Below are 16429 nucleotides of genomic sequence, written 5' to 3'. Positions count from 1 at the left end.
AATTTCATATAGATAGTTTTTGCTGTATAATGCGTGTTTATACACTCTGTTGTAGGTCTTTACCCATTACATCCTCACACACGCACACACAGAACTCCTAAGTGAATAGTTAACAGGAATAATAGAGATATGGGTTGGCTTAGCAAGTTGGTTGGGTCAAACAGCCATACTCAGTTGGTGAGTGCAACGATGAATTTTTTTTATCGTTAATTTTATGCTGAAGGTTTGCTCAGTAGGCTAGCATGGGTGGAGTCCCACTCTTACACAGCTAGCACGGGTAGAGTCCCTCGTATCTCAACTCCTGACAAATCTCGTGCCTGGTCCAGTGTAGTAGTGAGCGCACTTGAGACGCGGAGAGATATTCCTGAATTGCACATCCTGATGATGCAAGTGACGGATGCGTACCTTTGCAGGATTTTAAAAGCATGTGATAATTTATACTGGAAGATGTGCAACTATAACATTAAAAGAAAGTTCCTGACATGTTTTTTGTACACTGAAAGCACTCAAACCTTGCCATTTTTCAACCTCCAATCAAATGATGTTCAAACATGCAACATTAGAGGTTTCTCAAAACAATGCAGTTGTGCAAGTCAAGGCATATACCATAAACCCTCTATTTGAACGCCATGGCGCTCTAATGTTCAATCCTTCCCCTATAATGGTTGTCAAATAGAGGTGGAATTCGAATAGAGGCTGGTGTTCTTTTATTAAATAGCTTGTTAGAAATTTGGGAAGATAAATTTACCCCTTTTACGGACAGACCGAATGCCACCTTTATTTTTCACTCTCCTTCGAGCAGAGCGACATTAACCCTTTTGGGTGCACTAAATCTGCTATAATTTATTTCTAAATAAATATGCCTTGGTAAGCTGAGAAATATCTCTATCAGTTGATTGATTGCTTGCGATTAACCTACGATGATCTTATATCCTGCCTTGCAATTTGTTGGAGCTTTCAATTTTTTCTTTCATTCTAAATTTGAAAGCAAATTTTTATTTCATATGTATATTTGCCAATGTTGCATAAAAACTCATTGCACTCATTGGTAAGTTTGCTACAATTTGCAGCCAAAACTGGCTCTTTATGTGCAATAAAAGAGGAGTAGTTATGAGCATCGCTCCATTGTAAGCCGTGTTAAGATAACCTCAATGATGCTATCAAATAGCATGCTATAAACCTGCGAGTTTATAAGTTATATAATAATCATCTATCAAATGCTACAAATATATATTCATGAACAAGTGACATAAACAAACCATAATTATAATACACACAGAAATGAAAATTAACATTTCCGAAACAAAAATATCTACATAGTTTTGATTATTGCTTTCATATGGAACTATTTCATCATCTGGCTGTTCAATACCTTCCACAGTCTGCGAACCTGAACTTTTCTTCTGCACTGTTTTCTTCTGCATTTCTTCAGCAAAAGTTTTACGTGTTGCTATATGAAAAACTTTTCATGAAAATAATGATAACCTTTTAGCCATATGCGCTCCTAGCACAAGTTCTCTGAAGCGTCGTAATTGCCATATCATTTTTCATAAACGTCGAAGTATCAAGTTATCCAGGCCGCGTTTCACAGGGAACTTCTATCAGCCTGATATAGTTATTAATTATGTCTATGTCATTGCTTTCAAAGTTTTAAAGAACAAATCATAAGGTTTGGAGTTATAAAACTGACTTCAATACAAACAGCAACCATGAAAGAATTAATTAGTAATGATTTAGTAAGGAGTCATTATTAGCACCATTTTGTAGACACTTTTCTACTGATCTCATGCTATTATTGGTTTGGGAAGATCAAAGAATGTCAAAGTGATGTTCAAATAGAGATGGCATACAATTAAAGGGTGGCGCTCTATTTTTTAACCCTTCTCCTATAGTAGCTTTCAAATAGAGGTGGCGTTCCAATACAGGTTTTACGGAATACTCAGTTCTCCTTTGCTTAGTGTTGTCCTAATTTACCTAAATTATATTAAGCAGTGCTTTAAATCTCCTTTTTATAGGTTTAAATCAAGCATTCCAAGAAGATCAGTCTGAGTGATAGCAACAAAGGGGGAAAAAATTTCTTTTTAGAATTAAACAAACAAAAAAATAATAAAAAACATGAAGAAAAGTTTGGGCTATTTTTTTAAAGAAATCTTTCTAGCTGACTAGCAGGCTACAGAGCGAAAATAGAAAAAATATCCTATAATGAGAGAGAAAAAAGACTGGTTGTGAAGATCAAAGATAGGGTATAACAGCTGTCAAATGCGGATCTCATTTAGTCTTGAGTTAGACTACATCTACCATTCGCCTGTCTTTAATTTAACCGTTAAGTGGCAATAGAAACTTATTTTCATTTATTAATAGTTTATATACTTAATTTATTTTTTGTTTTGATGCTTATTTAGTTTTATGTAATGCATCTGTTTTATTGCTATGGTAACTAAAATATCCAGGGAGCTTATTACTCTATTATAAGAAAATTTGCTCCGACATTTGACAGTTTTATCGCACGAAGGATGAGTCGATTCTGATGAACAGTTATAGCGCACGGAGTCTAACCATCAAAAGACTGCTCGTGTCTTGAGAGAAAAAGAGAAACTGTTTAGTGTCTTAATTGTTAGAATATAAACTATTTACTCTCTAAACATTTGAAAGCTTAATCTTAAAATACAACCTGACTCTTCGGGTTTTTTTGTTGACCACAATTCATTTCAGAAGGCTCTTCGAGAAGAGAATTGTTTGAAATTTTAAACAAATTGTTTTTCTTAAAATAAATATTGACAGTTTTTATTAGTTCGTAAACTAAAAATTGAATTTTTATATATTATTTTACATTATTTCCTAGCATGAAATTTGAGACGGCCGGTAATTAATAAAGCACCAGTACCTTGAACTTCTCATCATACCTTATTACTAGAGAAGGCTAGGGAATGTGTTGTTATATCGGTACAGGCTCATATCGTAATCTGAGAATAAAAAATAAAAATATATAGAAATAGCCAATGTGTTTTATTTTAATAAAAGATAAAATTAAAATTATAATGCAAAATAAAAATATTTTAAAACGACACAACTTAAGATCAAAGTATTTCATTCCACTTTGAACACTTATGCGTGAAATGATTAAAATACTATTGCAGGAAACGTTCCTTCGACATAAATAATCCTTTTCGAGAGCGTTTACGTTATATAGGGATCTTATGTTATACATATGTTATATAGGGATCTTATGTTATACGTTATATTATATATACGTTATATAGGGATCTTATGTTATACAAACGTTATATAGGGATCTTATGTTATACAAAAGTTATATAGGGATCTTATGTTATACAAACGTTATATAGGGATCTTATGTTATACAAACGTTATATAGGGATCTTATGTTATACAAACGTTATATAGGGATCTTATGTTATACAAAAGTTATATAGGGATCTTATGTTATACAAACGTTATATAGGGATCTTATGTTATACAAACGTTATATAGGGGATCTTATGTTATACAAACGTTATATAGGGATATTATGTTATACAAACGTTATATAGGGATATTATGTTATACAAACGTTATATAGGGATATTATGTTCTACAAACGTTATATAGGGATCTTATGTTATACAAACAGTAAACTGCCTAATTCATTCCAAGATTATCCCAAACTTACCCCTTTGGCCCTTAAAATAAAAAAACTAAACTTAACTTTTTAATTTAGTGGCGGTATAGTAACTGTAGTATCATTTATTTGTATCGACAACTTTTCTCTTCTTATCACCTTCACTTTGGTTCAGCATTCGGGATGACAGTAATTTTACGCTAATTTGAAGGAGCGTACACCTTCAATGTCAATTTAAATCAATTTTTTGCTTTCTTTTTCTAAACAGCAAGATCTGCAGTGGAAAGATAAAAATGAAAAATTGTATGGATAAAGTAACACAGAATTATATATTTCCTATCATAAGAGTGGTGTCTGTCTGTCTGTCTGTCTGTCGGAAGCTAAAGTTAGGAGTTAGGCTAAAAGATTGATTTTATTGAGACATCAATTCATGACAATCAGATTGGTAGACTGACACTCTGACACCTGCACCAACCGACCACCTTCAAGTAATTCTGAATAATTGTGGAGTTACTTAGTCTCTTTGCTTTATCGACCTGACAATCTCTCACAACATGCTAGACTGCTAGGGTACTAGTATATATAATATAAGGCTACCATACATATAATTTTCTCTCCGAAGTGCGGCAAGATAAAAAACCATGGTTGAGGCTTTGGCTACCTATCTTAGCCATAGGCTATCTATAAGACTCCTGTTATTCAAATCAAGCTTGTCTACTTACACCAATTAAACTTTCCACGTTCTATTGAATTTTCAATTTAATACGAAGCAAATATCTTTGTGTTTCCGAAAATTTTCATATATTTCATGATTTCGGCTGAAACCTTTGGCACTTGTAGCTGTACGTTTAGCGGCACACCTAACGATCTCTCATGGCACACTAGACTACTAGGGTACAAGTTTTTGTAATAAGTGAATAAGTAAGCTCATAATTATATCTGCTGTGTATTTCTGCCACATGGTGGTTGCGGCGTCATAATCTGCCACCTTGACCCTATAATATCTACAAGTACCACAAAATATTTGAGGCCAGCCTGGTCTGCATAAATCATACAGACTATTATCTTTGTACATGACCTTGTTGAGTTAAGCCACTTCAACATTTGATGCTTTGCCTGTAGCTTTATTCTTGTCATGGGCTTTGAGAGTCACAAACCAAAAGTATTTTGTGTCTCAAAGGTCATTAAGAAAGCGGCTTTGTGTTTCTGTCGCGAAATAAGACTTATTAGACTATCTTTAAAAGAAACTTTCAGAAATTTGGTACCGCCTGTTCTTAATGATTTCACCTAATCTGATATTCTCTTCCAAGATAATTTTGTTTGCTTTTAGCCATCTACATTATTACTTAAATTTTTATAATTTCCAAAAATCACCAGACGATTCGACATTGAAAATAGACGATTCACGATATATCATGATATTATTATGTAAACAAAACAGTAAATTATTGCTAATGCTTTTATTAATGGTAGCGTGAAATGAAACTGTTTTGTGTTGTTGTAATCAAAAAGATTTATTACATGAATGCTTGCGTGCTTGGAAGGCCGTGTAATGAGCCTATTATAAGACTAGAAGCTCGTGCGTTTTAGTTTCAGTATCGCTCCATCGGAAAACTGTCGGGTATGAGATAAATCGCTACACAGTGATAAATATCTCTGAAACTAGCCTCCAAACAATTAAATCCTCATGTCGTAAAACTCTTCTATTACTCCGAATTTTTGTACTTCATGTGATAGGACGTTATCTTCTGTCAGCTAATCGTGTTATAACAATCTTTCGAGCCTCTTACAAAGGATTATCAATTCTTCTTAAAATAGATTCTTCATGTTATACCACTTTTTCAAATATGTGACAACAATTTTTTTGCAGTCATTCTCATGATTCGAGTGAAGATGTGGTACGTAAGTAGATTTTTTAAGCTAATAAAATATTCAGGTTTCCAAAAGAAATATGCGTTCTTCCAAGTAAATTATGGATGGAATATTACATGAATACCAACATATAAATTTTCCCGATAGTATTATGGAGAGAGTTATGACTAAGGCCTTTTTATCGTTGCTCACATTTCAGAAAAGTTTTCAGAAATACCCGCTTATTAATCTGATGACTCTGTTAGCTTCGTCTGATCCAAGTAAATAAATGGCATGTCTAGTTGCTCTTTTCATTGAATATACTTAATATATTCAATATAATATATTAGTATATTATATATAGAATATATATTTAGTACATATGAACAGTATCCTAAATTCAAGTACTCTGTACATTTTCACATTTAAGGATGAATTTGCTCAAAATTTTAGTAGATTCTATCAGAAAGTATTTTTCTATCATTTGCGATATTTTTTGATATTTGAGGCAATCTGACTGCTAAAATGTTTCAAGATTAAAATCTACAAAACTGATCGCTGTTACCACATTCAGAAAAACAATGTGTGCAAAATGATGTCACTATTTGCTATTGTTGCTTCGGTAATGATACAATCAATACAAACTGAGAAAACAAAATAAAAATCCTGAATAAGTAGAATTAATAACAACGATTATTGCATAGAAGTTTGTGTATAAAAAAGGTTACTGTTCCACCAGAAACTATCAAAACTTTGACTATGACGATATGGAAACAATTGTTCGCGTGAGAAGAATTGGCCTTGACCCCAGATATAGTGATTGAACCTTACGAAACATATTTATTAACAGGGGCATCGTAACGCATGGTCGCATTGGTAAAATAATCAGCTTGCGCTATATCTATAGCCAAAATGACAGTCAGATAGATCGACACACAGAGAAATATATACAGTATATAGATATGCACTATGATATGCTCCATGGTATACACTAATATATACTATGATATACTCTACGATATACATTAAGATATACACTAGGATATACACAATGATATATACTACGGTATACATGATATATGCTATGCTATACACCATGATATATACTATTGTATGTACGATGATATTTACTGTGATATATATTATGGTACATCCATTGATATACACTATGATATATACTATGATTTACACTACGGTATGCACCATGATATACACTATGATATACACTAGGATATACGCTATGATATATACTATGACTTGCTGTGCGACCCAGCGTTGCCCGGGTATTAAAAAAGTCTTTGCTCAGAAAATTTAATAATATTTGTATTTATCATATAACAACATTTGCAATTCTAACTTTGAAACTGCAAATCATGAGAAAGGTTTTGATGGATAGCTTCTGATAGAACAGTAACCTTCAAACAAACACTTCTATATGCAGATAATTGTTATTATTAATTCAACATATTCAGAATTTTTATCTTGTTTTTTCAGTTTGTATTAATTATATCATTACCGAATTATCGAATGATCTGTTATGGAAACGTAAAAAAACTGACTAAATGTAGCTATTACTTGCTAATTATTTCACATTTGTATCTAAACCCTCTTATAGTTATTTTATTTTGTTTCTTAATACATTTGACCTGCGCAAAACATTTCCTTCATAATATGAAGTTTGAAAGTTACAGTTGTTTGACAAAGTTTGAAAACCTTTAGTTGTTTTTATTTTCTTTCAAATTATTTCAACTACACAAAACACTTTTCTCATGATATGTAGATTGGAAGTTAGAATGGCAAATGTTGTTATATGTTTAATACAAATCAATTTTTTGCGCAAAGACCTTTTTATTACCGCTATCATCGTATTTAAAGTTTTGATAGATAGCTTCTGATAGTACAGTACAGTAACCTTTTTTATACACACACACACACACACTTCTATGCAAGAATTGTTATTATTAATTCAACATAGTCAGAATTTTTATTTTGTTTTCTCAGTTGGTATTAATTATATCATTACCAAATCAGCTCTTATCGTAATCGCAACAAAGCAGACTTGACTTGTTAATTATTTCACATTTACATCTAAAGCTTTTCATAATCATTTTATTTTTTTAATTTATTTGACCTGCACAAAACATTCTCCTCATGATATGCAGTTTGAAAGTTACAGTTGTTTGACAAAGTTTGAAAACCTTCACAGTTGTTTTTATTTATTGTTTTAATTTATTTCAACAACACAAAGCACTACCAGAACTACTACTCAATCGATACTGGTGCAAATGTATAAATGAGATATCATACTGTCTTTATCTGATCGAACGGAGGAAAATGTCGCAGCTCTTCCCATAAATGTCCGCGTAAGAAGAATTGGCCTTGACCTCATATATAGTAATTGAACCTTACAAAAAAAAATTTCTTAACAAGGGCATCATAACGTGCGGATGTAATGCTAAAATAATAGCTATAGCTGGACAATCAAAACAATGAATACTCATACGACAAATTTTGAGAAATATATATAGATATGCTGTTGAAGCAGATGTTGGAGGGATTGGCAATATCCTGAGAACAACCTTAGATAGCACTAAATGCTAACATAACATAGAGCAAATTTTGCTCTATGTTATTTTGTCAGTTTGAGGAATTACATAATTTATAATGCGGTTCTACCTACCATTCTAGATGTAATAAAATTCTTATAATATAATAATAATTCACAGGTCATTATTGGTAGAAGGTCATCACAGGTCATTACCTAAGAATAGGCATATTCTTAAATTTCTTCCAGTATTATTATTAAATCAAGTAGCTATTAACCAAAAGTTATCATATAAAAATTTCCAAATTTGCGAATGGGAAGGACATCAAATGGTTAAATTAAGAGATGTAATTTTCCTACCATTGCTGTTTGTTAATGTGTGATAGATTTTTTTCATCAATGCATTGGCAGGTGAAAATATTATTGACAGCACAGGATACCTTGCATTAGGCTGGGCCTTGTAATACCACCATCATATCACCCCAACTGCTTCTGATAGTAATTTCACAAGGGCTAATCTGCTGGGGACAGCATTCAGAGCCAATCAGTTATCTTCAAAACATTTCAAGGAAAAATATCTGTTAACAATGCGATTTGTTTATCACATCTAAATATTAAATCACTTGATTAATTTGCATATCAAATTCTATATCACTTTTGTACTCAAATTGAATGAAAGCTGACTCGAATCACTACATAGGAGATCGGTTTCAAATATTTAAATCATCACTATTTTAGACACAGGACTGGTACATACATGTATATACATACATCCATACATACATATGTGTGCATATATGTGTGCATATACAAGTAAGTGTCAGCAAAAGTTACCTAAAGTTACCTAGTGTCAATCCTAAGCCATTCAACTAGCTCCTCTTATATACATTATAATATAAAAAGGCTAACTGATGTCTGTGTGCAATTATTTGTGTAACTAATGAACAGGGATGAGTCATTCCTTGCCTGATCACCAGTGGCGTGTTGCTACTGAGGTGTTGCATGAGGTGATGTCTTGAGTAATGGAGAAAGGTATGAGGAACTGGGTGGAATAGAATTAACCTTAGTGAATACGCATCATCGTAAAGCCCTGTTTGCTAACTGGTATTTGTGTCTGCATACTTACTAATTTTTAGTAACCAGTTCAATACAAGTTGAGAGGACCTTTAAGCCGTGGTCACACGGGCACCGAACCGAACTAAATGACGCAAAATGACGTCGTTTTCAGCTCTAAAAAGTTCGGCTGAGGACATTTCTGACCGAAACGAACTATTTCGGTACTGCTCGAAATTTCGTGCCGAACCCTTGCTCTTATTGGCTGGTTAAAATTCTAGAATTCTAGCGAGCACGCGTCACATTTTTTCTTACGTGCGTGTGAGTACAGTTAAAAAAGAAATGGGACGATACTTTTATTTCGTTAAATAAACAACATGAAGCAATTTACGACAAGGTTCACCCGGACTTGTGATTGGGTTGCATAAATGTAAGATGTTGCACTTAAGTTTTGCATAAATGTAAGGGAATGGTTGTGATTTTCTTTTGTGTGGAATATAAGTAATGTGTCATACTCATCCTGATGAACTATCGTTGACTGATTTATTTATGTAAAACCACAGTACTATGATAAAGACTGATTTTGTTTGTTATGTACTCAGCAAAGAAAAACATTCATATGTTAATAAAAAAAATGTAATTATGTTGATGGGAAGAGTTAGCAAAATCTTTGTATCGAGTGATTTATTTTGAGCAACTGAACGATCTTCTGATAAATCTGCTGTGTAATTATAATTTTTCCTCAAAGTTTTTTGTTTACAATAGAAATATTTAACTCAAATACATAAAAACTACTAATGAAACCGTGTCTTGTCTCTATACGTATGGTATCTAAGAAGCGAAGTTACTTCGGTGGCCGTGTGACATGTGCCCCGAACCGAACCAGCCTCCGAACCGAACCGATCCTACGTCGGTTCGGTGCTCGTGTGACCACGCCTTTAGACACCTCTGCGTCCCACATAAACCTACTCACTTAAAGTTGACACTGACGAGCTGTACTCATCTACACATCCCACACTTGCTTTGTTTAAAATGGCGCCTTTCACACATTCCTATCTCACCCCAACCTACCTACATCAAGTTGACAAATGTGTTTTACTTACGTCTACGTTCCACTCTAACTAGTCGTGTTTTATGCGTGAGTTGTCTTCTCTCGCGCTTACCCATGTTTGCGTGCCATGCGTCCCTTCACAATGGCATTGAATCAAATACTGATGTAAGCCAATGAAAGGTAAAGAAGCGCGGACCGCAGATAAGTTAATGTAACTCAGGTTTGGGCTGCCAGTTATATTTGAGTGTTTCCAAGTAAATCATGATTTAAGGATGTGAATGCTCATGTTATTAGTTGTGGAAATATTTCAGGTTGTCCTTTTCAGCTCAGGAACCATTTTATTAAAAATTGACCTTGGCGTCTCATAATAATTTAATGATTAGAAATTATCATTATAATATGCCCATTTTGTAGCATTTGTCTGTAAAAGTTGAAAATATATTACAATCTGTTTGTTTCTTGGGCGTCCTTGGAGTGCTGCAGCCATTGGTTCTTAGTTGTTTTCTCTTCTTGTAGCCTCCAGGTTCTTGTGTGTTTTGTTGTCAAGATACTGGAATAAATATTTGACAACAATTGGACAATTAATTGAGCCATATATAACTATGCTATTGAAAATAACTTCAATTTTCAACGCAAACACGGAAGTATTGTGTTTGTATATACATAGCCTAAAGTGTTTATGGTATATGATCTGGCTTTAAGGCATATCACCAATGTATTTATGTACTATAATAGCATTCTATAGTCACAATAAATCATAGTTTCTAATTTAAGCAATTAATTTTATTGGCTAAATTAACTACGTGTCTTCACCAATCAAAACGCATGTTCCCTGCAAACTAGCTAGAGAGTAGCGCAATGCAATAACTTATTTTGGGTGCAGCCATTGACCAGAAGCTGTTTACTACACTTTATAACATATCTAGTTCTGTATCATGCAGCTTCACGATGTGCTGGCTATGTTTGGGTCCTTTATTCTACAAATATAGCTAACATACAGGGTATGAAGTCATATCAAAGTGTGATGGCACTTGCAAATGCTAGGGCATTGCGACATGAGACGCTCGAACTAAGCGTATGTGGGCACAAAAACATTGAGTTCTGATACTGTCATAGGTTCAGTTGATGCATCTGGTGCTCACTTGAGACTGCAGGAGAAAGGATATGCACCTAGCGTGACCTTTTTGTGCATTTGCAGACAGCTTGCATTAAAGAAGTAGAAAATGGATTTGTTAAAGTGCTACATTGGTTACCGTAAGAGAAAGAAGCATGTCTATGAAATAATGTGAATGAATGGAATGAGGCACATTTACTAATCAGTAGTTTGTGCCAGTGCGTTGGAAAAGTATGAAAATCTGAGAGGGGTTCGAGGCGGCAGTTCATGAGCTCTGACGCTTTCAATGAATGCTGATGATTTTGCCTTTACGATGAATGCTTGACTTTTAGGCTTACCTCCTGATGAGTTTACCTTACAGTTTACTAGCGAGTATATTTTGAAAACATAATTCAAAATTTACCAGAAAACTAAATTCAAATCTCTATGTATGGAGTTACTTGATGGAGTTCATATGCTCAGACTAAATTATAGTACAAATAGTAATATAAGGATAGCTAGCAATTCGTGGGGGTCACAGCCTATTAAAATCATAATAACTCATTAATAAATGATAGTGGTGATTACACAGAACAACCAAACAAATGGTAATATAAAATGATGTAAAACATTGCATATAGAAAGTTGGTTTTATGAACTAAATTGATAAAAATAGGTTTTTATTGGCACTAACATCAGCAACAATAGAGCAAAAGTATAAGTTTCAATGTGTGTAGGTCGGAAGATAGGTGACAGTGGTATGTGGTCTAACGCACTCGTACTTACACTACAAGAAGTATCGACTAACTTACCTTGCGAAGTTGTTATGCTTTTAATCTTTTTATTCATTCTTATTAATTAGCTCCCTTACTCTCTTTACACTCTTTACTTTCAACTAATAAAACAGTGAAGGTTCATGAAACTTTAAACATTGTATATTGAAAATTATATATTATATATAATTTTATATTATATTATTATATATAATATATATAATAATATATAATATTATTTTATATTATATATTATTATATATAATTTTATATAAATTATATTATATACAATTAAACAATTGTATATTGAAAGTTAGTTCAAGTGTAGTGCTATATGAAGAACTTCCTAAGTAGAGGTTTTTCTACAAATTTCAATTTTAACAAAAATGGAGTGCTTTAAAATTATATAAAAGCTTTTCAAGCCACGATATTCTGAAAGGATCAAATTACTAAACTTATTACGAAAATATCTAATCTATATTACAAGTGTTATAATCAAAATTGGTCTGGATTTTTGCCTGTAGTGTTTGTTATAGTATGCCTCAGTATTAAGTCTGGTCCGGTGTTTCTGAATTGCATCATGCGCTTTAATCAGTATGTTTTTTTGTTCATCATTTCTTTCCATTTGATTTTATTTCTGATTAAGTGTTTGAGTCATTCTGCACTCTCTTAGATTAATTGTAATTGAGTGTAATCCGTGAGCTTCATTGCAAAATGATGACATAGATGTCAGGTGGCCCAGACCTTTTACAAAATGTCTCTGAAGATATTTGTTGAGTCACTTATTAGATTGAAGTAAAAGGCACTCCTAAAGTGGGCTATCATCAGCCGTCATTACTTGAAATTACACAAATGATCTTTGTTTAGATTTATATGGCGTGAGCTGAGTGAAGCTCGACTAATTTAATAATGTAATATTAATGAAATTTCATCAGACAATTGAATGTTTGCTAAAAAGTAAATCGCGTGATTGTGAACCAGGAAACAATGAAAGCAATGTTCCTTTGTTAAAAAGAAAGTCGCTTATTTTTAGTGATTGTCATCTCATTCTCCCGTTGTTATAATTTACTGTCATACTTTAACATACGAGCTTGATACATTCCAGCACTGAGCTCGTATGACAATTTTCTTGTGTCTCAAATCAATCGTTCCTATATAAAATAACTAAATACAAATTAAATCATTCCTATACTATAAAAACAGGATATTTCGATGAAAAAATGTGTTTTTAATTGTTGCACTTTACTACCAATGGTTACAAAGTAACAAATACCTATTTAGCGGTCATGATCTGCAACAAAATGTAATATTACTACGTACAGAACTGCATGGAGTTCCTACCTTCAAGGCGGATGTATAGAGGCTAAGGGCACTATGAGATATGTACTTGACAGCAACGCGTTCGGTACACCTGACTTTATGGCGCTACATAACATGAACTATGAATTTAATATATATTAATTAATTTCTGATATATATTAATTAAATATAAATTAATTTAGCTTACTAAACACACACTTGAAGCTAAGTTTTTATTCCTTTACTAAATTTAATTTTAATCTTGCCTTCGTTTTAGTTTTTTATTATTTTTTTCGACTGGGCGCTTTTTGCTTTGCTTTCAATAACTTTTCGCCAGCCTTTTAAAAATTCTTTTGAACTGATTTGATGACAAAACTGATCGAAGCTGTTCCTGAACAAGGCCTCACGCATACTTGGCCCCTTACTAGACACATAAAAAACAATTCATATGCTCGTATCTTCAAGTTTTCTTATATCTCAAGGTAAAAACTTGTTCGAAATTTTGCACATATCTCGATTTTGTCGTACGTTGAGGCACTCGTATGTAAAATGTACTTATGCTATTCTTTGATTTGAATTACAAATTTCAGTCACTTCATATTTGTTGCATTAATCTTCCGTCAAGAATAGACACTTTTCCAAGCTCATGGCACGTTGTGAGGTATTCCATTGTCTCTCCTATGCTTGGTTTTATTATCGCATCTCATGTTTTTCCCATTAGCCGAGCTTCTGTATATATACTTTCATTTTATTATTTCTAGCAAATCAAATAGGCTATATTACTGGATGAGTGGTTGGAACATAATGCCTTGCTCGTTCCAAAATGACTTTGAACTCTTATGTAACTGCTAGTCATGATTGAACGAAAAATTTGATGTCATGGAATCTTCAAGGTTTAGTCATGAAGTTCTCCAGGACCGCATGATATCAGATGTCTAGGTATATAATCATGTATACCTCATTCGTGAGACTTTTTGAGCAAGTAGCGAGGTATATGAGGAAGCATAGCAATAGTCTTTTTGAAATTCAAACAAACATTTTTTTTCAAACAAACATAAAAGTTGTTTGTTAAAAATTCAAACAAACATCTTTTACAAAAATTTGTAAAAGCTTAATTATTTAATGAAATTATTTTAGCTTTTACAAAGTTTTATATAATGCATCTGTTTTAGTACAAATATGTAATTACTTCAAATATTTATTGTTTGGTTTTTGGCCCTGCGTTGAATTAGGTGAATGGCAATTTTTGGTTATTAGAATGTTGGTTGTAACATTTCAGTTTCAACGCGCAAAGCAGATATTAGAACGAATTAAATTTGTGCGTCAAGATTTGGCTGATATATCTTCCATAGCCTGTGATCTAGAACAGCTGGCCTGCAAACAGCAAACTGAGGTTCAATTCCTAAAAAAGGTCACTGGTGGTGATAGAAATGACATCCAACCTTAAAGGTTGACTTGCAATAAAATTCACATTACAGTTATTTGGTATCAAAAGATTCACCACGTGTTATTATGGTGATATCCATGTTGCTTAGTTAACTTTTGACATTTACTTCCGCAAAATTGATTTCCAAGCACTAATACACAATGTGTATAAGTGTAAAAACCAAGAATAATTGGTGCCTGGTAAATGATGTGTAAATTATCAGTGTCATATATAATTAGGATTGTACAACTGTTGCTTCACAGAATCTACCATGAGGTGGGAGCAGCTATAGCGTAATGGTCTAGAACGTCCGACCTGCCAGCAACACGTTGGTATTTAATTCCCAAACACATGCTGAGGTTCAATTCCTAAAAAGGTGACTGGTGGTGACAGGAAGGACATCCAACCTTAAATTGTTTTCTGCTACTGGGCATGTCTTCAATAACTAGACGTTTTAAAACGGTCTAAAGAAACAGCCCGTCGGTCTAAAGAAAAACAGGCTATCGCCGACATTTGTTGGAGTTCTATTCCAACAAATGTCACTGGTGTTACCAAGAGGGAGATTTGATCGCAAATTGTTCCCTCTCCCCAATTGAGATTAATCTCGATGCTTAGAAAAGATTAGCTGTAGCCAGAGTTGAGTGTCCTTTACATTCCAACACTTCTACTCTACTATTTGTTCAAAAGTGATTAGCATAGGCTTTGCCTGATTAAAGAGGCGATGTGGTCACCTGTTGTACAATTAACATATAGCTCGCCATAGCTTGGCAGGATAAAAATTTATTATTGTCATAAACGCATCTTTGTGCTGTCTGTAATTATTTTTACCTCCCCTTCCAATGCTAAGATAAACATGAGGCACATTTCCCACTATATTGTTCTTTTAAAAATATAAGTTTCTCCCCTTAGCTTTTTAGGGGTATTGTGTCAGTCCCTGCCACTGGCCATTTAAATTTTCTTTGCTTCGTATATGGGTTTCATCTCAGTAGCACTTCATATATTACCTTGTGATAAGGCATGATCTAGGCTTATGTCATGACACCTTGGTGCTCTAAGGAGTTTACTAGCTGTCAGAAGCGTTGCTATCGATTGCCTGAGCCAGTGCTCTAGGCATGTCAGAGCAACTTTACATTCTACGAGGCTGTCAGTTTAGAGCGTCAATTGCCACGCAGTGGCATATCTTGGCTTTGAGAAATTTCCAGGAAGATTATAGTATATTAATAGTTTATAGTGTTATAATAGATTCATTATGCATTGCATCATTCATGAGACACATATACTTACTGTAAATACTAAACGAATGGTAGTTTATTGCAAGTATAGGTCATTTAGTTCTTAATGTAGGTATAGAGCAGTATTTTTTCTCAACCCTGCTTAATGATTAAATACACGTTTTCTGTCAATAAAAGCTGTAACTGCACTCACACCTTGTCTAGGTGTGAGTTGTGACACTCTGGGTTTTCACTGTTATGACTATGACATCAGTTATCAATTATTCAACATAGACTGCGGACAATCCGCGATGACAATAGTGTCTGTGGAACTGTTGCATTGTTATAATTTCATTAGTATGCGTGGCGCAGTCTTGGTTCTGGAAAAAAGAATTTCCATTACAGAGAAGTCTGAAAGTTCCTGCTTGGCCCATTGTGATAAAGGTGGGGAAAACGCAAAGTTTTCCCAGATAAAGCTGACACAATCGTTATTGTTCCAAATTTGATT

The 16429-nt window shown here is 33.5% G+C and overlaps 1 protein-coding gene across 5 annotated transcripts in view; it reads left to right on the top strand.

The window, feature by feature from the left end:
- The window catches only part of LOC137393636 (uncharacterized), a 101119-nt gene that overhangs the window by 51938 nt on the left and 32752 nt on the right, over positions 1-16429 (top strand). For 3 of the 5 annotated variants that reach the window (XR_010978309.1, XR_010978310.1, XR_010978308.1), the window contains one exon: positions 56-177. The exons of the other annotated variants lie outside the window; for them this stretch is intronic. The gene's annotated coding sequence lies outside the window, so the exon portion shown is untranslated. The remainder of the gene's footprint in view (positions 1-55; positions 178-16429) is intronic. 5 annotated transcript variants of the gene reach the window in all.

The sequence above is a fragment of the Watersipora subatra genome, chromosome 4, assembly GCF_963576615.1.
Source record: "Watersipora subatra chromosome 4, tzWatSuba1.1, whole genome shotgun sequence".
Taxonomy (NCBI): Eukaryota; Metazoa; Bryozoa; class Gymnolaemata; order Cheilostomatida; family Watersiporidae; genus Watersipora; species Watersipora subatra.
The sequence above is the reverse complement of the archived record's forward strand: the minus strand, read 5'-3'. Positions and strand labels throughout refer to the sequence as shown.